The sequence below is a fragment of the Salvelinus sp. IW2-2015 genome, linkage group LG14 (genome assembly GCF_002910315.2).
Source record: "Salvelinus sp. IW2-2015 linkage group LG14, ASM291031v2, whole genome shotgun sequence".
In the NCBI taxonomy this organism is placed as follows: Eukaryota; Metazoa; Chordata; class Actinopteri; order Salmoniformes; family Salmonidae; genus Salvelinus; species Salvelinus sp. IW2-2015.
The window spans coordinates 20,777,977-20,792,104 of NC_036854.1; the positions used below are offsets into that span (position 1 = coordinate 20,777,977).

At 45.3% G+C, this 14,128-nt stretch overlaps 1 pseudogene; it reads left to right on the forward strand.

Annotated features, from left to right (window-relative positions):
* Nucleotides 1–841: 841 nt before the first annotated feature.
* LOC111973109 (microtubule cross-linking factor 3-like) lies at nucleotides 842–9,012 on the forward strand (annotated as a pseudogene).
* The last annotated feature ends 5,116 nt before the right edge of the window (nucleotides 9,013–14,128 follow it).

Genomic DNA, 14,128 nt, shown 5'->3' on the forward strand with positions numbered 1-14,128 from the left:
CAGTTGTCTAAGGCACTGCATCTCAAGAGGAGTCACTGCAATCCCTGGTTTGAATCCAGGCTGCATCTCATCCGGTAGTGATTGGGAGTACCATACAAGAGCGCACAATTGGCCCAGCGTCATCCGGGTTTGGCCAGGGTAGGCCGTCATTGTAAATAAGAATTTGTTCTTAACTTAACTGACTTGCCTAGTTAAATATATATATTTTAAGACAGTAACTAAAGGCTACAATGGGTCCTTTACAAGGGGCCTGGAGAAAGATATTCAATTGTTTGTTTCCTGGTTTGACGTTAAAATCACACGTCATGAATACTGTGTGGCTAGTCGTGCCCCTGCAGTGCCTGGTGGTACCTTGTGTCAGCATCTCTCCAGCCCACTAGCGCTGGGCTGAAACTGCACTGTCTCTTGCGGTAAGAAGCCTAAATAAAAGAACACGTTTTGGTAGTATATTTTACAGAAAATGCATGGAAATATTTGTGTGTTTGTAGCCTAATTTATTAACGAATGTTGATTTTTTATTGAACAAAAGTTACAGCACTTTACAAAACTCACTATAGAAGTATAAACCCATTTAATTGTATATATTGTATCACTAGGCTATAGATCCAGAATAATAGCCTCCTTATCCACTCTATAAGTTAGATTCTATTGACCTTGTTTAAAAAAAAGTCAAAACTACTATTGCAATGTCACTCTGCAGACGTCATATCTCATTTGCAGCATAGGCTACGAGATTTAGTTCATTTCACCCAGGCTTTCTATTTATAGTAGGCCTATAAATTGTGGAACCGGTTGACCGTCATATTTCGACTAAAGGATAATAGGCTATATCAATACTTATATTAAGGTTTTATTATTTCCATAAATAATCAAATCATACTTTGAGATGGGCGAGTGGAAACGTCAGGACTGATGGATGACACGATGAACTCTGCCGCAAGCGGCGCTGCGGATTTTCCAGTGGCAGCATCAGACAATAGCACAGCGAGGAGGCAGCATCGGGCTCCCTCGCCGACCAAAATCCGGGAATGCGCCTCAAAACCTACCCATAAATCCTTCAGCAGATCCAAAAATATAGTTCCCAAAGGAGGATCGAGGAATAAGGTGGTAAACGAGGGGCTTAGGACCGCTGTCGTGAGGGAGAAGGAGATCGAGAAATGCGACGTGGAAGCTTTTCACTCGGATGGTGCTGAAACCGATGCTGTCAATTGCAATGCAAAGAAGGCGGACGCTAGCAGAGAGGAAGGTACGGAGGAGATATTTCACCAGCCGATAGATTCTCAAACCCGTCGTTCCACGTTACGTTTATCCTGCCTCAAAGGCGAGTCTTCCCAACATATTGGGTCATACCGGCCAGACGGCTCGAGCACCGCGGGTTCGGTGAAAGGGAAAGCGAAGAAGCGGGGAGGGGAGGCAGTGACAGCATCAGCAGGCTGCAGCAGGAATAGAAGTGGGGAATACGTGGGCTGCGTGCCGGGCCTTGGTCTGTGGAGCGGGGGTTGCTTGCAGACTGAACTCATCCACTTCCACCTACATAAGAAACTGAAGAGAAGCGCCAGTAAGATGCACACCAAGGCAGAAAGGGCTCCGGGCGCGGAGGCCTCGGCCGAGACGGAACCGGCTACAGAGGCCATAGAGGCGGAGCCCGTGACACAGCAAGACGAGGGCCCGGAGGACGAGCTGGAGAGACTGGTGGATGAGAATGAAGATCTCAAGGTTTGGCATCACTGACATACAATTCATTATGTTCAATGTATGCAAACACATTGTTGGTATGGACCACTTTTTGTTTGATAAGATTGATTGTGAAATCAGGCCTATTCCCCAAAGTTTGGCACTGACATAGCCCTAAGCTCATATAATGCATTTAATGCATGCTTAATTAACTATTATACATAGTAGGCCTAAGTGAGAAGGTAGACTTATTTCGTGTTTGATGATAACACTGCAACTGAGTTAGTATTGCTGACTACCAGGCATATTCCCCAAGGTTTATCATTATGCCTATACTGGAAAACTGTATGTTGATACAATGAAGCAAGCATCTTTTTTAGCCCACAAGTAGTCTAACTGAACAGTTATTATTCTTTCCATAACATTACAAAGAACTGATGTAGAAATGTGTCTACTTCCCTTGGTTTGTTATTGATGCTTGCGAAAGCTATATGATTTGGGTAGGCCTATAGCTTACACAAGCCAAACCCTTCCTCCCTATTCAGAACAATAAAAAGCACCATCCTGTGTTTAGCCTACTTCTAATCATTGATTGACATACAGATGTAGGATCTTAATTAGAGCCAGTTTGCTACAGCAGGAAAATAATTCTGCAGCAACAGGAAATGTGAATTGTTATGTAGATTATAATTCATGGACATTTTTGTAGGGGTTGATACATTTTACATAAGGCATAATCAAGTCTGAAATTTCAAAGTGGAAATTACAAACTTTAGAAGCCTTTTTAAACCTCAAATACAGGACAACTTTTGAATTTCCTGCAAAGCAGGACAGTTCTACAGCAACAAGATGATCAAATTAAGATCCTACATCTGTAATAATGACCCTATTGATCAGTTCAGATTAGTTTGTCCCTATCCAATTACATCATGTTCTGAGGACCTAAACACTCAACACCAATAACACTAAAGCGTGAGCCCCACGTACCCTGTAGGCTACCAGTGCCTGACTGACTGATCACTCCTATTGATGTCCCAGACGGAGATTGAGGAGATGAGGACGGAGATGGACGAGATGCGTGACACTTTCTACGAGGAGGACACGTGCCAGCTGCAGGAAATGAGGCGTGAGTTGGAGCGAGCCAATAAGAACTGCCGGATCCTCCAGTACCGGCTGAGGAAGGCTGAGAGGAAGAAGCTGCGCTATGCCCAGACAGGAGAGATCGACGAGGAACTACTGAGGAGCCTGGAGCAGGACCTGAAGGTAGGGAGGGAGGAAGGGTACGTAGGGTTGATATTTAAACTCATTTATTTAATTAGTTAGTTGATGCGCTGTCCACTCACTTAGATAATTGATTCAATCAACTTTTAATCAATGTCCCTGATTCTGTCTAATGCAGGTAGCGAAGGATGTGTCTGTGAGGCTCCACCATGAGCTGGAGAATGTGGAGGAGAAACGCACAAAGACAGAGGACGAGAATGAGAAACTGAGGCAGAAACTCATTGAGGTGGAGGTGACTAAACAGGCCCTTCAGAATGAGCTGGACAAAGTCAAGGAGGTAAGAGCACACACCCACAGYACGCTATATAATCTATACAGCACATATATTCCTATAATACATATTACATAGGGTTATTCTGTTATTCAATTCCTAACAGTCACAGAAGAGAAGAGGAAGCAAGGAGGTTCAACGGTCTGACAAGAAGTCTGCCCAGACCCCAACAGAGGTGAGAGCTCAATATGAAATGGTTTTATCCTAGAAATAAATAAAAAGTGATTTTGTTGCAAACACCAGCGAGAGTTGTGTCTGCTGTACTGTACATCTGAAATTCATCTTCCTTCCACTTCCCCCTCTCTCAGGACCACAACGAGGACCTCAAGTGCCAGCTGGCCTTCATCAAGGAGGAGGCCGTGTTGATGAGGAAGAAGACAGCTAAGATCGACAAGGAAAAGGACCGGCTGGAGGCGGAGCTACAGAAGTACCGCTCCTTCTACGGGGACCTAGACAGCCCCCACCCCAAGGGTGAGGCCGGGGGACCCCCCAGCACCCGTGAGTCCGAGCTGAAGCTGCGTCTGCGTCTGGTGGAGGAGGAGGCTAACATCCTAGGGAGAAAGATTGTGGAGCTGGAGGTGAGAGAGACAGGATGTGCTGCAGAGGGTTTGATGTAGGTTGTATGATGTATGTCATGAAAGAGACCAGGAAATAAGTTTGCACTTGGGAACACAACTGTTCCAAGCATTTCTGTTAGTTCGGTTCAGAAGCTGCTTTCAGAGAGAGGATGCTAGTGATTCATAACAAAACTGATCAATCGTTTTTCATGTCATGTGTTTCCAGGTGGAGAACCGGGGACTGAGGGCCGAGCTGGACGACCTCAGGGGAGAAGGGGAGGGAGAAGGGGGGTCCGGTGGCGGGGCTGGGGGCAGGGTACGGGTGGGCCGGGGCCATGGGGAGGCCATGACAGAGCTGAGGCAGCAGCTGCAGCTGGTGGAGGACGAGGCAGAATTACTGAGGAGGAACCTGGCAGACGCTGAGGATCACAACAAGAGGGTGATGGGAGAACTCAACAAGCTCAGGTTTAAGGCTGGGACACACGAGGGAGGAGCGAGGCATGGAGGAGGGGTGGCAGGAGGAGGAGGAGGAGTAAGCACAGAGAAGGCAGATGCACTGCAGGAAGAACTGAAGACGGCCAGGCTACAGATTAATGATCTCAGTGGGAAGGTGGGAAGGTTTTCCCCCTTTATTTCTGTGACATAACATACATCGAAAGTATGTTAAGCAAAAAATATATGGTCATAAACATAGCATGCCTCCTATCATCCTGTCCTCTTCTCTCTCCCCAGGTGATGCAGCTGCAGTATGAGAACCGTGTTCTGCTCTCCAACATGCAGCGCTACGACCTGGCCTCCCACCTGGCCCTGAGGGGGTGCACAAGCCCCCGGGACAGCGATGCAGAAAGCGACGCGGGTGGGACTGGCCCAAACGTGCACCGCGAGAGTGATGATGACTCCTCCTCCTCCCGCGTCCTGCCCCCGCACCGCAAACGCGAGGGCCCAGTGGGTGGGGAAAGTGACTCAGATGAGGTGCGGAACCAAACCCGCTGCCTCACACCCACCCGAGGTCTCTACACACCGCCCCCAGAGGTCGCCGCCCGCTTCCTGCCCCGCAGCTCACGGGATCGCCAGCAGATGATCGACATCCGGGTGGAGGCGGAGCGTCTTGGCAGGACCATCGACCGGTTAATTGCCGACACAGCAACCATCATCGCAGAGGCGCGGGTGTACGTTTCCAATGGTGACCTGTATGGGCGAGGCAGCGGGGGTGAGGAGGAGGATGAGGGGGGTAGGATCAGGGAGCATGAGCTGCTGTACAGGATCAATGCCCAGATGAACGCCTTCAGGAAGGAGCTACAGGGCTTCATAGACAGACTGGAGGTGCCCAAACCTGAGGGGACAGGGAGGGAGGGAAACCACTTTCGGTAAGTGTGTGTGTTGTGTGTGTGTGGTGTGTGTGTGTGTGTGTGGTGTGTGTGGTGTGTGTGTGTGTGTGTGTGTGTGTGGTGTGTGTGTGTGTGTGTGTGTGTGTGTGTGTGTGTCTGTTCATAAGCCATCAAAGACCAGACATGTTAGCTTCTACCAATTTTTTATTGATACAGGCTGGGTCTCTGTATTTGAGGTGTAGAATGAGGTCCAGCTTTAGCGCAGAGTGGTTCTCTGTAAGTCTAAGCAGCCGTACTGTAATCTTATTGTTAGGTTAAGTAGACTATCACTCTTATTTGAGTGGAATGGTGTGTGTGTGTGTGTGTGTGTGTGTGTGTGTGTGTGTGTGTGTGTGTGTGTGTGTGTGTGTGTGTGTGTGTGTGTGTGTGTGGTGTGTGTGTGTGTGTGTTTTAATTAAAGAGACATACGACCTGGCCATAAGCCACTTTCAGATATGGTTTGGCTGTATCAGCATAGTCTCTTCACTTGTCCCTGACCATTGAATATTCTTCTGAATCTATTTTCCTTCTTTCTCTGACCCTATTTTCCCTCTCGTTTCTCCTCCGTCCCTGACCATTGAATATTCTTCTGAATCTATTTTCCTTCTTTCTCTGACCCTATTTTCCCTCTCGTTTCTCCTCCGTTGACACTCATGTTCTGTTCTTCCTCTGCCCAGATGTTTCAGCCCATAATTTTACTCATCCTCATACTAGTCTTATTCTCCTCCCTCTCCTATGCCACCATCTTTAAACTTGTCTTTCTGTTTACCCTTTTCTTTGTCCTGTGATCCCGCCTCAATAGCATAGCCACATCCTTTGTTTGTTTCTGTTGATTTTTACATTAGTTGTCAAGGTCAATGCACAGGAGCCTCCCTATTCAAGCACAGGCCACAGTCACATAACTGGATATACAGTATGCTTATGTTCAACACTGGAGACTACATTACCCACTACCCACCACTTCCTTCATCACCCCCAAGTAAAGGTGAGTTAGCTAATGACACCTGTTTTGCCCAATTCCAAAATCAAACCCATTAGCTATGAAGGTAGGCCACCACATCAGGTAGCCTAGTAGATAAGAATTTGAAACAAACATAATAGTGACAATGCAGCTGAAGGATGTTTGCCCCTAACAACATCTTATTTTGTAACAGATTGTGACAGTGCTGTGTTGTAGTCTTTTTCAGATTTAGCCTATAGGTCTACATTAATCAACGATTACGCTGCTTTTACCTCAAAAAGGTAAGAACAAATGTGTTTTCTCTCCTYCTTCCTGTCCCCATACTCATTCTGGTAAATTAATGAGGAAGGAGTAGGCATACAGTAGGCTAGCTCCTATACTGAGGAAGAACGTATGACCAGTGTCTTCCGGACATCGCACCAATAGATTTGAGTCAATAACACGGTCACACAAAAGGTTCATATTACCTTAGTCTGAGGATTGCCACATTCCTATCCACACCAAATATATTTTGGTTTTGAGCTATCAGATGCGTTTTGCAATGCTTCTTGTTTATGTCGACAAGTGTCAGTAATCTATTTGGGTCAGAACCTAGCGGAGATCGAATGACACGGGCGGTGATATTGTGCAACCTTCACCAACAGCAATTGACAATATGAAAACAAATAAACTGTAAAATAGTGGTGAAATAGGATCAAAGTACCTGCCAACGCGCCAGACATCCAGTTTTGCGGCGTAGCCTTTCAAATCAAAATATTAGCGCAGTTGTCACATATCGGTAGTCTACATTTTGGCATTATAAATTGTAAACAATTACGAGTAGCTTGGAGTCACAAGACGAAATCTGCCAAGCGCCCCAAAGCGGAGTAGCAACAGGGATGCCAATTGGCTCAGAGAACGGCAGCTAAAATAGCTATGTAAACACTTTCCCTCTCCATTGCTTTGTAATTATAGACAGGATGGTGGTGAAGACAGTCGTGCAAGAATACATTTGACATTATCATACTTGATCCTGGCCCCAGTGACGCGGCGTAAATACCAGGCGCACTATAAAGGCAGGGTCCCCCTCTGGAACAGAAGTTGTTTACCCTGGCGGGAAAAAGGCACCTGCTCCGGATTTAACCCAGCTGCCTAGGAGTGACAAGAGAGGGCTTCTTTAAATCCAATCCGCGCGACTTTACGTAATAGAGTGGAGGCAACCGAAAGGGAGAGCTGTGGAAGAGGGGAGCAGAACCGCCACCGGGCAGACAGACAYACAGCTTGCGAGCTAAAGAGAGGGTCACTGTGAAGACCTTGGCTAGACTAAAATCTGGATTAATTTTCTGCTATTATTTATTATAAGTATCTGCCACTGCAATATACATCCAGCGATTGTCAATAAAATCGTCAAGGAAGCTATTGCACAGCCAGGTAAGGGCACACTCAAAGTTAATATTTTATTTTGTGGATATATATAGAGCGTTCCATTAAGTTTTGTTGTACGCATTGTTTTACCCATAAGGCTAATTGCCCAACTCTACAACTTTGGTTTCTATCAACATAATCATTGGACAGGTAAAACACTGTAAAATAGAACCTTGCAGATCCACTGTGGGCTTTGTGTATTGGGTCACATTTGATCAACCAGTGCCTTCCTTATGGTGCCTTTTTTTACGCCTCCAAATAGGTTGCATTTGGCCATGTGTGTATTTCTTTATTAGACACCTATTAATATAAAAACATACGCCATGCACATTTATTCTCTCTCTCTCTCTTCCTCCCTCCCTCCAAGTTTACAATGCATAGTTACAGGTTTATAAATATATCCGTACTCTTACATTGGTGTTGGTGTTCGGTACTGTCAAGAGGGTAAACGCACTTAATCTATAACATTTGTTGATAGCAAACCATCTCCCTTGTAAATGTACTGGATGTACTGTAATAAATCACTGCAGCGATAGGCCTACGGAAACCCGTGAAAGCCATGCCAATATTGTGTGGCATATGGTCAATTTTCTAGAGGTGGGTTGGCCATGCAGCCAAGTCGGCACTGACCTTATCTTATCTCAGCTATAACATTCCACTCCTTGCAAGTCCTATCATTTGCCAAATGACAGGAGTGGCAAGGAGTGGAATGTTAGCTAAAAAGATTGGTACCCACACTAAGAGAATGGTTGGAGCAGAGGGGATAGTGACCAAGAGCCAAACAGTGAGGTTGTCACAAGCAGAGTTGGGGTAGTGAACTACATGTAGTAATTTAACTACATTTTGCAATAGCTTGGTGGTAGTTGAACTAAATTCAAATCTTGGTAGTGTTTTCAGTAGATGATAGCTTTTTTTGCCAGGTAGTGGTGTAGCTAACTACTGGAACTACACACTACTTTTTTTGCTAAAATTGAAGAAAATATGGGTGAAGTAGACAAGAATTTCCTTTATTTTTTGGCATCAGACTTGCCTAATTTTCACTTGAAAAATAAATGACACATTTGGTTAACAACTGACTCCAGAGGGATCTAATCTTAAGATTTGTAGTCTATGACATTTCATATTTAGATATGATAATTTATCACGAATGAATGAGAGGGCTTGATCAAAATATCTGGCCTACAGGATGTGAAAGATTGGAATGTGCCAATTGCTTTGAATCTTTCCATGAAATCTGCTAAATGCATATTGAGACCCTTTGTTTATTGGTTGATGTCCACATGGCCAATGTCCTCTAGTTCTTCTATGTCTTATCGTCCACAATAATCATCTCTCTCGCTCTATCCCCCTTTGCAGTTTTCCTCCAACATTTCCACACGTTGGTGACCCCATCAAGACAGAAAGACGCTAGGAAGTTGAAACAGAAAAAGAGAGGAAGTTAGGCAGTTGAAACAGAAGAAGTTTGACAGGAAGTAAGAAGCTGCTGCAGGAAGTGGCCCAAAATGGAGGCCATCGAACTACAGCACAGTCTGAAGCGGTCTGGAAGGGGCTGGGGAACAGAGAGGGGGGAGCTTCTGGACAGCTTCGACTCAGAGATGCAGGAATGGGAGGACCAGCTGCAGGACATGCAGAGGAAGATAGAGGAGGTGAGGGGTCAACCACGGTCAGATACAGTCCAACACGGTCCAAACTAAAGTAAAACATGATCCAAATACATGGGATAGTCTAAACATTGTCCAACATGCTCAAGCCCAGTTCTGACATGGTCAAACAAGATCCTAGGTAGAGTAACATTACCTGACATGGGGTTCACTACATCAGTAGTGTGAACATACTTGTGAATATTTTCACTTTGAGATAATGTCTTTCTCGTCTCACACTCTTGGTCATTCCTGAAGAGTGTTTAACTGGTTGTGTGTGTGTCCTATAATAAACTGTTGGCAGCACACCCCTTCCTGCGACCCCATGCATTTCTGGACTAAGGACACAGACACGTGTTAACAAGCTAATTAAACTGTGATGTGCTGACAGACAGTCAGAACACACACACTGTGAAAGTTGATACTAATGAACGCATTAAAGGTTGGAATGGCAAAGTAAGCACACACTCACTCCAGCTGAAGTAGCAGATGTGCAGATTATAAAAAATAGTTTGGTTGTGTAACTGTTTTGGCATGGTGCGATGGATTGCGTAAACAAGGCCGGTTGACATTGTCATACTACAGAAGGGTTTTGTGTACATATTGCTATACAGTGCTTTTGTATTGACATTTATGTTTTGGAATATGTCTACGTTGTAAGTGTAAGGAATTGTTGTATGTATAAAACTTGTGTTCATGTTGTGAATGTAGAGTCTTGATAATCATCATAATGTTTATGTGCATATTTCAGCTTTACAACGAGGTGCARGCTCGTAGAGGTGGAAATTATGTCACCATGGACAACAGCGAAAATTATAGGATGATTGATTTCGGCCGTGGGCATCATGACAACGGATTCTGTGACCCGTATGGCAGCCACATCAACACCACCAAGGACCACCCCAGTGCTGTAGATGGTTTTAATCACGGCCCCAACGGTTACGGCTACCCCGTCAACCATCAGAATGGCGGCTATGGTTATCCCCATAGCAACAGTGAGGTGGAACTTGGAGACTTGTTGCAGGATTATCTTGGTCACGGAAAGACCCGGAAGACCAACTCAGCTGTCAACAATGTGAGTAGCTACAGTAACTAAGGGTTACAGTCAATAGGCAGCCCCATCCAGAAAAAACTTTTATCCTATGACTCACCCCTTTGGGTTTGCAGATGGGAAGAAATCTGATAGGTGAAAGCAATATGGTAGAATCTCCCCTTAGCTCATTGGAAGACTAGATGGGGCCAACACCATAATGATTACACCTATTTGGTTCCTTCAAGTCTGCCAGCACTGGAGGGGCAGGGGATAGGCAGGGTTGTTTTCAGGAATATTAATATAAATAGATTACATAGAACTGGCATGGCTTCATACTCCACTGGAAATTGCATCAGCCATGCCAGTGTGGCTGCACAGATGAATTTGATATACTGTATCTATGCTATTTGCACTATTCTGCTTCACTGATTATTTTCCCTCCCAGATAACCCTTGTCCCACTTCTCTCTCAGCATCTAAAGGAGATCACCAAAGGGAGCCAGGATCAGTCTGTACACCASGATGAGATGAAGAGGAGGCCTGTTGGGAATGAAAGGTAAGAGACCTTTCATACAGACATCATTTTGTGAAATTCATTTTGAGAAAATAATTTTGAGAGTTCAATCCACCTATGCAATTCCTTATTTTAGTTATCTTACTGATGACATTTTTTGCTTGTTGATCTGTTTTAGGATTAGTAAGGTGCGGTTTGCGGACGAGGAGGCTGAGAACAGGAAGAACAGGGTGTCACACAGAAAGAGTTCCCCTTGCAGGGACCTTAACAAGGAGAACACAGGGGCCAATCCCCCCCTCAGACAGAGAGAAGGTCCTCCCATACCCCCCCGATCCACCTCCCAGATGGCCCCTCCCAACACCTTCTCCCCAGCCCTGGACAGGAAGTCCAATTCCCCTGGGGTCCTTGTGGACAGGAAGTGTGGTAGCCCCTCGGTCCTCAGGAAGTTTGGAGCCATGCTCCAGGAAAACGAGGGCAAAACCCTCACTGATACCGGTGTGGTGACCAACCAGGTGCCTACCGAGAACAAGGGCCCCACCGCCATCTGTCAGCACAAAGGGCTGGGCGGCAGCAGGACGACTGGGCGCGTGCCTGTCCAGAAGTGCCAAGCAGATTCCGTCGTGCAGACAGCGAGGATGGACTGCAGCCAAAAACAAGGGGCAGTGAGAGACTTTAGGAGAGAGAGCCAGCTGGGTGAGGGTAGAGGCACCGCAATGGCTAGCTATGCTCACCCTAAAGGACTCCATGCAGGGGGTCAGAGGAGGACCCAGGTGGGAGGCAGCCCCAAGCCCAAAGCAAGGGCTCTCGGAAGGGCAGACAGAGACATGGGTCTGGTCCAGGGGGAGAGGGCCAGGAGGCCTGCACCCCAGCCTGGGGAACCCAGAGTGGACTACAGGAACCTGAGTGGATCCTATGTTGGGGCTCAGATGATCCAGAGGGGAGGGCCAGTTGCAGGTCAGAATAAGGACGATGGACTCATTGAGCTACTGGATATGCTAGACATTGAGCACGAGTACAGCTCCTGCCCCCAAGCCGCACAGACTGCCTACAGACAGGACACACAGCAGGTGAAATAGGCATAGCAAATACAGACACACACACACACACACACACACACACACACACACACAGTCTTGACCTGACCAACTTGTATCGTTTCTCTCCAGATGAGCCTAGCCGAATCATTCCCAGCAACCCCCACAAGGAACTTCTCTCGTCCTGCTCGTCCAGCTAATCAACGTCCTCCATCCAGGTGGGCTTGCTGTGCCCCCACCGCCTTGATTTCTGCCCCGTCCGGCCCAATTTCCCACCCCCCAAGCACCTTGGCACGCACTCCTAGCCCGATAGCAAGAACCCCAAGCCCCGCCCTAAAGCAGCAATCTTTCTGCTCCTATTTGCTCCACACTGAGACTGCCATCATGTGAGAGACACCTGCCCCGCCCCCCTCTAAACCCTGCCTCCCCTCCCCCAATTCAACCCACAGGACTCAGGTGACATAGTCCTGCCCTCTCTGTAAATACTAAAGACTGTTCCTTCTATCTGGCTTTAAAAAAGTGCTTTAAGAGATGTTCTATGAGATTACCCACATGACTGTGTATGTGTGGTCTATAAGAAACAGAATGGTTGACTCCTGTTCAGTCTCCAGTGTTACTGTGGCCTTCCCTTCTCCTGTGCCAAACTTCTTTACGTCTTCATTTCTTTCACTCTCTTAACTTCCCTTTCTTTCTTTTGTATTGGTGATTTTTGGATGGCTGTGTAAAATGTGATATAGCATGCCCCCCTTTACTTGCGGGTGCATGTCCCTTTATGTATGTAACTCAACCCTAATAAGTGCCATGTTGGCTTGTTTTTAAAATGGCCGTCAAGTCAGAGTTGATCCTGTCCTGTCAGCACAGCAGCAACATGCTGTCTATAGTATGTTTTACTGTATCATATTATCAAAGTAACACATTTGAAAATGTTCAAGTAACCATAGTGAGACATACAGTTATGACTGTGATGCTTTTCATGTCCTTTTTTCTCTCTTGATAAGAAATAAACACGACAGTGCTTTGACAAACTGACTCCAGCTATCTTTGGTATTGCATCCCCATGATTTGTATTGTTTGATTTGTGTCTGTTATTTCATTGGTTGGTGSTGACATGGTGTTGCTACTTCAATGTATCAACACTACTGAGATTCAGTACCATACTGAAACAATCCTGAGTGCCACTAAACATTGAAAGCAACTAGCTCAGCTACTACTGTTCAGGGGAGTCAGCTACTTTAGGTCTCAGGGAAGGTCACATCAATGMCTGAGGCCAAGCTAACTATGACTAGCTGATGTATTCTACATTAGCTGGAGCTGAATGAAGGCGAGAGGGGGAGGAAGCTTCTCCGGTGCCAAATAAACTACCGTTCAAAAGTTTGGGGTCACTTAGAAATGTCCTTGTTTTTGCAAGAAAAGCACTTTTYTTGTCCATTAAAATAACATCAAATTGATCAGGAATACAGAGTAGACATTGTTAATGTTGTAAATGACTATTATAGCTGGAAACGGCAGATTTTTTATGGAATATCTACATACATGTATGTGTACAGAGGCCCATTATCAGCAACCATCACTCCTGTGTTCCAATGGCACGTTGTGTTAGCTAATCCAAGTTTATMATTTTAAAAGGCAAATTGATCATTAGAAAAMCCTTTTGCAATTATGTTAGCACAGCTGAAAGCTGTCGTGCTGATTAAAGAAGCAATACAACTGGCCTTCTTTAGACTAGTTGAGTAGTTTTATTGCTTCTTTAATCAGAAATTTTTTTTTTCAGGTGTGCTAACATAATTGCAAAAGGGTTTTCTAATGATCAATTAACCTTTTTAAAATGATAAACTTGGATTAGCTGACACAACGTGCCATTGAAACACAGGAGTGATGGTTGCTGATAATGGGCCTCTGTACGCCTATGTTGATTTTCCATTAAAAAACTGCCGTTTCCAGCTACAATAGTCATTTACAACATTACATTGTCTACACAGTATTTCTGATCAATTTGATGTTATTTTAATGGACAAAAATGTGTTTTTCTTTCAAAAACAAGGACATTTCTAAGTGACCCCAAACTTTTGAACGGTAGTGTAGGTTCTGAGACAGCGGATGACAGGATGATTTTTGGTCAATCTGATCATGTATAAGCAATATCKTCTTGGGAAAGACCACCACCTATGAAATCCCTATTTATGACCTGGTTACTACATGTGAACAACTCACTTTGACTAAACACTGAGTCAGTGCACAGTTATTTTTTATTGAATTTTCTAATTTAACCTTTAACTATTTTATTTAACATACATTCTGGGCTAGATTTACTAACCGTTTGCACCATAAGTCATTGGTTTGCATCATTGGAAAGTTTGCACCTGTCTCTTTCAACACTTCACCTTATATCTACA